Here is an 8,105-nt window from a genome sequence, read left to right as displayed (position 1 = left end):
GGAAGTAGTTGGAGTAGCACGACGCCGGCACAAAAGAAGCAGCAAGATCATCCATCTGGAAAGCAACTGTGTACTAAATCTTCTGATCTCAGAGACCGTGCAAATCAAATACGTATTACTAACCTCTTTGTGGGCATCGCATGAGGAGAGGAGGAGGGTGGCAGCCATGACCACCACGAGGGCGGCCACGAAGCTGCAGCACAGGGTGCTCGTCTTCTTCATCGCCATGGCGTACAGTACAGTAGAGTAGAGCAAAGACGCTAGTCAGCTACGCTTGCGTACGTGCAGTTCGTCTTCCTTTCTTTGTGTTGTTATTATTGTAGTGACTCAGTTGTGTGTTTATATAGGCCTACTTTCGCTCGATCATGTGCTTGGCTAGCCAGTTATATGTAACGGCATCGCCGGATGTGTCCACCGCAGATACCATAAGCAAGCGTGGCGCCGCCAGGTTGATTGTCCAGAGAATAAGTAGCGTGGCGCCAGAGTTGTGTGCGTGCGTGAAGTAGTGCGGTAGGCGTGAGTGGGCTACAACCAGAAAGAATTTATTCCGAAAAGCATGAACCAGTGAATGAACAAAGAATGTATTCCCTGCTTTCGGCCTTCCCCCATACCTTTAAAGAGTTGTTCTCCCAACCTTGTTTCTATCTCGCGTTCTGGATCCAATCATTGGCCAAGACATATTTCTACATTAGAAGTATAGATTGATTGATTAATCATTTATTTATTTCACTTCTCAAATATGTTAGTTTGTGTAAGCGTCTCTACCCTCATACAGAGGGCCGCGTGGTGTTTATATTGATTGGGAGAGACCCATCTCACACAGGTTACAACCGAAGAGATATTACATGAGGGATAAAAGAGAATAACAAGAAAAGAATCCTACTCCTATAACAACCACCTTGTCGCACACCTTTCCTTAATCATAACTTAGCTAAGTTAAGATTACGCTTGAACTCTTGAAACTGTCTTGTAGGCAAAGCTTTTGTGAACCCATCTGCAACTTGATCCTTGGAGTGAACAAAGCGAATTTCTAATTCTTTGTTTGCAACTCTTTCTCGAACAAAATGATAGTCAATTTCAATATGTTTTGTTCTTGCATGAAAAACATAATTAGCAGATAAATATGTGGCACCAAGATTATCACACCAGAGACAAGAGGGTTGTGTATGACCTATGCCAAGTTCTCTGAGCATGGATTTGACCCAAATGATTTCTAATGTTGCATTTGCTAAAGCCTTGTATTCTGCCTCAGTACTTGACCGTGAGACCGTGACCTGTTTTCTTGCACACCATGAGATGAGGTTAGTTTCAAAGAAAACAGTAAAACCATCTGTTGAGCGTCTGTCATTTAGGCACCCTGCCTAATCAGAATTAGAGAAAGCACTAACAAGAGTGGATGGTGACTTGTTGAATGTCAGACCAATACTCAAAGTGTCCTTCACATATCTCAATATGCGTTTTGTAGCAGTCCAATGTGCAGTGGTAGGCGCATGAAGGAATTGACAAACTTTGTTTACAGCAAAGGAAATATCAGGCCTTGTAAGGGTTAAGTACTGAAGTGCTCCTACCATGCTTCTGTACTTGGTGCTGTCATCTTGGCTCAAGGGTTCACCTCCTTCAAGAGATAACTTTGATGTACTAGACAATGGTGTGGGTGACGATTTGCACCCTTGCATGCCAACCTTGCTCAGGAGATCAGCTGCATATTTCTCCTGAGAGAGATGAAGACCACCTTCCCTATTTTTCTTGACCTCAATACCAAGAAAGAAGTGCAAGTCTCCCGAATCCTTGAGAGCAAAGTCTGCATTCAAGTCTTTTAACAAGGCTGTTACTGCTGCACTGGATGAACTTGTAACAATAATATCATCAACATAAATAAGCACAAATATGAATATATGTGACTTATTATAGATAAATAGAGATGTATCAGACTTTGAAGGCACGAAACCAAGTGACTGAAGTTTTGCACTTAGTCGTGAGTACCAAGCTCGAGGGGCTTGTTTCAATCCATAAAGAGACCTGTCAAGCTTGCACACATATGAGGGTTTGTTCTTGTCTTCAAAACCAGGAGGCTGACGCATGTACACTTTCTCTTCCAGAACACCATGACGGAACGCGTTCTGTACATCTAGCTATCTGAGGCTCCATCCTCTGGACACAGCGATAGACAAAACAAGACGGATAGTTGCAGCTTTAACGACATGACTAAATGTGTCCTCATAATCAATACCGTACCTCTGCTTGAAGCCTTTTACAACAATTCTAGCTTTATAACAATCTATTGTGCCATCTGATTTCTTCTTTATCCTGAATACGCATTTGCAATCAATCAAATTTTTACCTCAGTGCGCAGGAACTAGATGCCATATTTTGTTTTTCTGCAAGGCTTGAAATTCTTCTTCCATTGCCTTTTTCCAACGTGAATCTCTGCATGCTTCTTGTAACGTACGAGGTTCACCTGTGGAACATGTCAAACCAAATTTAACTTTGCAATTGTGTGTTGAATTACCCCTGATCGAAGGCGTGTGCGTGGTGCATCAGGAATGGATGCAGCTGACGCTGGCACAGAGGATCCTGTGATCTGCTGCAGCGGATCCGAAGCAGATTCCCCCGCCAGATCTTCTGTGGCAGGCGCTGGTGAAGACGCGTGCGAGGGTGGTGCAGAAGATCCAGGCGGGGCCACCATCGGATCGGGATTGGATCCCGCGCTCGCCTCTGGTTGGTGTAGGCGCCTGGTGTAGACCCGCGGTTCCACACCGAACCGCTCGGTCCGGTGGTCCGCAGAAGCCGACGCGCGCGCGGGGGAGAGCTAGCCCGCAGCCCACCACATGTCATCTCCAGGTTGGCGAGGCGCGCGTGGCGTGAATGGCTGGCCCGCGGGCGCAGAGTCTGGGGAGGCGCTTCCACCGAGAACCTGGCGCAGCGACAAATCTGACGAGGGCGATCCCGAGGCAGATTCCGGCGAGGGCGATCCCGAGGGGGATTGGGTGGCAGGGTTGTTGCACCAGGGGGGACACATAAAATACTGCTCGTTTGACCTGTTTTCTTCACAATTTTGCACCAATTTTTTTCTATTGCTTCAACATCTGACCCTGTAGTACCAGAAGACTCAAGTTCAAGGTTAGGAGGGTTAGTCATGTGATCACAATTATCGTCCCCGTGATGCAAAGAGGGCAAATGAGGAGGAAGAAGTAGGATTTCCTTTCGAAGGAGGGCACTGGCATTAGGATGAAGTGTGGCCAAAGGAAAAAACGTCTCATCAAAAACGACATCCCTGGAGATATAGACACGTCCCGTGGGTACGTCAAGACACTTGACGCCCTTGTGCTGGGCACTATAGCCAAGAAACACACATTGTGTGGAACGGAACATAAGTTTTCGATTATTGTAAGGACGGAGATTGGGCCAACATGCACACCCAAAAACATGGAGAGACTTGTAATCTGGTCTAACTTGGAGAAGTCGTTGCATGGGAGTATCATTATTAATGCCACGACTAGAAAGCATATTAATGAGATGGACAGCGGTGAGGAACGCTTCGTCCCAAAACTTTAAGGGCATAGATGCACCCGCAAGAAGAGCGAGGCCTACGTCCACAATATGCCTACGCTTGCGTTCAGCGAAACCATTCTGTTGGTGCGCATGGGGCAAGAAACATGGTGGGAAATGCCAAGAGTCTGAAAAAAACGAGTTTAGTTTCTCGTACTCGCCACCCCAGTCAGACTAGACGGCAATTATTTTGCGATCAAACCTGCGTTCAACAAGTGCTTGAAAATTCTTAAATACTTGAAAAACATCAGAATGACGTTTGAGAAGATAGATCCAAGTGAATTTGCTGAAATCATCGATGAAGCTAACATAGTAAGTATGTGTACCAACCGAGGAGGGGGCAGGACCCCATACATCAGAAAAAAAAGCTGGAGCGGCTTGGTAGAAAGACTAGTAGAAATATGATATGGCAATTGATGAGACTTTGCCTTTTGACAAGAATCACAAATAGTTTTGATACTACGCTCACCAACACATGGGAGCTTATTATGTCTAAGCACTTGTTGCACGACATAAAAAGATGGATGTCCCAGTCTAGCATGCCACCTGTCCGGGGAGATTTTGATGACACCGAAAACTTGTTTATTGAAGCTCCTGAACTTGGGAAAAAGGGGGTAGAGTCCATGCACGCATCTACCATGATAGAGAATTCTCCGTGTGACCTGATCCTTGATCAAAAAGAGATAGGGATGAAATTCAAGAAGGAACTTTGTTGTCAAGAGCAATGCGATGTACTGAAAGAAGATTTTTGGCAGATTGGGGAACATGCAAGATGTTTTTAAGGTGAATATCACGATGAGGGGTTGCAATAACTGAATGACCAATATGAGCTATCTCCATACCTTCTCCATTTGCATTGTGAACTTGATCTTGCCTGGGGTACTTGTCATGCATGGTCAGCGTGTCTAGCTCATGAGTGATGTGGTTGGAGGCGCCGAAGTCAGCGTACCAGTTGGTGTCCACACCATAGGATGTGTCCGCGACGGCTGCAACCTTCTTGCGCTGGGAATTGTTCTCGGCATAACGTCAGTCACAATCCTTCGCAATATGATTATCTTTCTTGCAAATTTGGCACTTGTTAAAGTATTCATCATAACCTTGGAAAGGGCGATGATGGTTGTTGTTGTTGTTGCGGCGCTGGGAGTAGTGGCCGCCGCCACCGCCGCCGCCGTGCTGGAAGTGGCCACCACCACCGCCACCACCATGCGGATAGGGAGCGCCGCCGCCGTCGCCGCCGTTTTGGAAGTGGGCGCCGCCGCTGCCACCTGGACGGCCACGATAGCCCCCATCACCACCACCCTTGGAAGGTTTTTGGGAGGGTTTGGGATGCCCGCGACCTCGACATGCGGCGTTGGCAGAAGATTTGAAGGCGCCGGGACCAGTTCCTTGGAACAGCTCGACGCGCTGATCGAAGTTGGAGATCATGCCAAAGAGCTCATCAGTGGAGACAAGATCAGTTTGCACATCGAGAGCAGAGATGATGGGCTGGTATTCCATGTCGAGACCAGCGATTAAGAAGGAGATGAGTTCATCTTCGCCAATGGGGTTTCCTACTGCCGCGAGTTCATCAGGCAGCGCCCACATCTGCCCAAAATAGGCGGCGACACTGAGGGGACCCGTCTGGGCATTGGAGAGGGCAATACGGTAGTTGTTGATGCGAGACTTGGATTGGGCTGAGAACATGTTTGCCAGGGCAGACCAGATGGCGTGAGAAGTCTCGAGGGAAGCAACTTGCACCAGGACTTCTTTGGAAAGGTTACGGAGCAAGTAGGCCACGCTTTGTTGATCTTGAATGAGCCATGGGGTATGGGCGGGGTTCGGACCAATCTGATCCTTCCCGTCTAATGATTTGGTGGTGATGGTTTTAGGTGGCTCGGGTAGGGTTTCATCAAGGTACCCATATAGCCCTGCTCCCATGATCTGGGAGCGAGCTTGGGCTCGCCAGAGGATGTAGTTGGTACGTGTGAGAGGCTCGGAGATGGTGTTGTTCAGGCGGGTGGAGAGGAGTTGGCTAGAGGAGGCCATGGCGCCGGAGATGGGAGGATGGGAAGGGTGCAGGCGAAAAAAATTTGGTGTAGGCGATAGGATGGAGATGATGATCGCTAGATGAGGAAGAGGGAGGCTCTGATTACCATGTTAGTTTGTGTAAGCGTCTCTACCCTCATACAGAGGGCCGCGTGATGTTTATATTGATTGGAAGAGACCCATCTCTCATAGGTTACAACCGAAGAGATATTACAGGAGGTTTTACAGGAGGGATAAAAGAGAATAACAAGAAAAGAATCCTACTCCTATAACAACCACCTTGGCGCACAAGACAGCCTAGGCATGACACAATTACATGTTTAACAAAATACAGTCAATATATATATATATATAGTTAAGTAGTTGGCTACTGGTGGTGTTAAAAAAAGTGGTTGGCTACTGAAAGCATGCTCATGAAAGAACTTATTAGTTGCGATTACTTAGTAGTATATATAACTATTATCAAGGGAAAGTTGCCAATGGCTCGGGATACGCCCGTCGAGCAGCGTGTTACGGCCTCTTCATTGCCATGGCCGAAACAACCTGCGGACTGGGCTGCACTGTCTGTGGACGAAGCGTTCTCACCTTCTGATGGATCGGCGGCAGCGGGGATGATACTGCGCAGGCAGGATGGGAGCGTGATATTCGCTGTCTACCGTTGCATCTTCAACTGCAACGATGCTCTAGAGGCGGAACTACATGCAATAATGTAGGGTATGACACTAACTATTCAGCATTGTACCCTACCTATCATCGTTCAGTCTGATTCCGTGGAGGCACTGGCGGCCATGAAGGGGGAAAGTCTAACCAGATCGGCATATGGCCATCTGGTAGCAGAGATTCGGCATCACATGATGGAGCGGGAGTTTATTCCATCAAAAATTAAACGGGACCAAAATAGGGTAGCACATCGTTTGGCATGGTATAGCCGTACGGAGAGCACTACTGATGTATGATTTGGTAGAGGTCCAAGATGTATTGAGGAGTTGGTGCCTCTCAATTGTAACCCTATTTATATGGAATAAAACTCTTTTATCATCACAAAAAAACTATTTTCACAGGAAAGTGTCTCTGAGAGCTAAGAAAAATAACATTACAGTTTTGGAAACTATCCTTACTGATAATCTGGAGACCTATACTTCTAACTAATCCGTACTGTAAAACTTTGTCCTCTCGTGGCTCTAGTGTAGATCCTTCTTACATCATGTCACTTGTGCATCACTTGGTGCCCCAGAGATGAATGATACTCCTTGCCGACCTTTCGTGATCAAGAGATTAGTGATGCTCTTCACGGTATAATGGAATGCATACATTGGTGACATGATGCAATGAAGTGCATTTATTCTTAGCTATTTAATTAACTCGAAGTGTATTAATGGAGTGCATAAACTGGTGATAGAGTGTATGCATTCCATTAATACCGTGAAAGAATGACCCGGTTAATTAGCTACAGGCTTCTTTTTTGTGTCAACATCCTGGAATATGATGTGTGTGCCTGTGCTAAAGTATTATGTACTCTTTCTATAAACAAATCTAAGACGTTTTAGAGTACGTTTCAACGGACAACAATTGCCACGTGGGGGCTCACACAAGCTGATCATCTCTCACCATATTTATTTCTACTTTTGGCTGATGTGCTCCCCCTCTTGTTCAATTATGCAATCACCAAGGGAGTACTCCAAGAGATTAAGGTTTGCATTTTGTAAATGATTTTTTCCGTTTCTTTAGTGTGATCAATCCTTGGTTATTGGGCGAATTTGAGAACATTTTTAAAAAACAATTGTAAACAGTTTTTACATTGCGTACATTTAAATATTCATGAATATTTTAAAATTCAGAACATTTTTAAAATTTAAAAAAAATATAAAATATAAAGATATAAGTTCAAGAATGTCTTTTAAAATGTATGAACTTTTGAATTTTGTAATATTTTTAGATTTTGATAACATTTTTCAAATTTAAAGTCATTTTTCTAAATTTGGGGAATACTTTAGCAGCCAGAACAGAGCTAGGGGAAAAGTCTGGTCTTTTTTTCCTATGGAGGAGGCTCAATCAATTTTAATACGTTAAGGCTAGGGAAGCCCAAAGGGCGCTTGAAACAGAACAAATGACAACGAATGATCTTCCCTCAATTGTGTACCAGGGTAAATAAAAAGATGACATCACTAAGAGCTATGAGGTGACGTGGATAGGTTTCATGTCAAGAGAATTAGTTAGTGGGGATGACCTATTTAGGTATTATAGATATGAATATTATTAAATTTGTGAATCTTTATTTAAATTCATCATTTTTTAATATTTTGGAAAATTTCTTCACAATCATTTTTTAATGTCTTGAAATATTTTTAAAAATTTATATTTTTAAAATTCCTGCAGTATCCAGTTTTTTAGGTGAAAACCAACATGTGTCAGCATACTACTTTTTTTAGCGTCATTGGTACACTGATGTACAGTAAGTCAACCATATGACCCGGACGACACGAGTCCTGAGGTAGTGCGCAGGTGAGGGGGTGCGCGTTTCCTTGTCATTA

At 44.8% G+C, this 8,105-nt stretch overlaps 1 pseudogene; it reads right to left on the bottom strand.

Annotated features, from left to right (window-relative positions):
* Window positions 1-4,955: 4,955 nt before the first annotated feature.
* On the bottom strand, window positions 4,956-5,094 carry LOC119273866 (annotated as a pseudogene).
* Between the last annotated feature and the right edge of the window lie 3,011 nt (window positions 5,095-8,105).

Source organism: Triticum dicoccoides, chromosome 3A (genome assembly GCF_002162155.2).
Source record: "Triticum dicoccoides isolate Atlit2015 ecotype Zavitan chromosome 3A, WEW_v2.0, whole genome shotgun sequence".
NCBI classification, from domain to species: domain Eukaryota; kingdom Viridiplantae; phylum Streptophyta; class Magnoliopsida; order Poales; family Poaceae; genus Triticum; species Triticum dicoccoides.
This window is presented reverse-complemented; position numbering and strand designations above follow the sequence as displayed.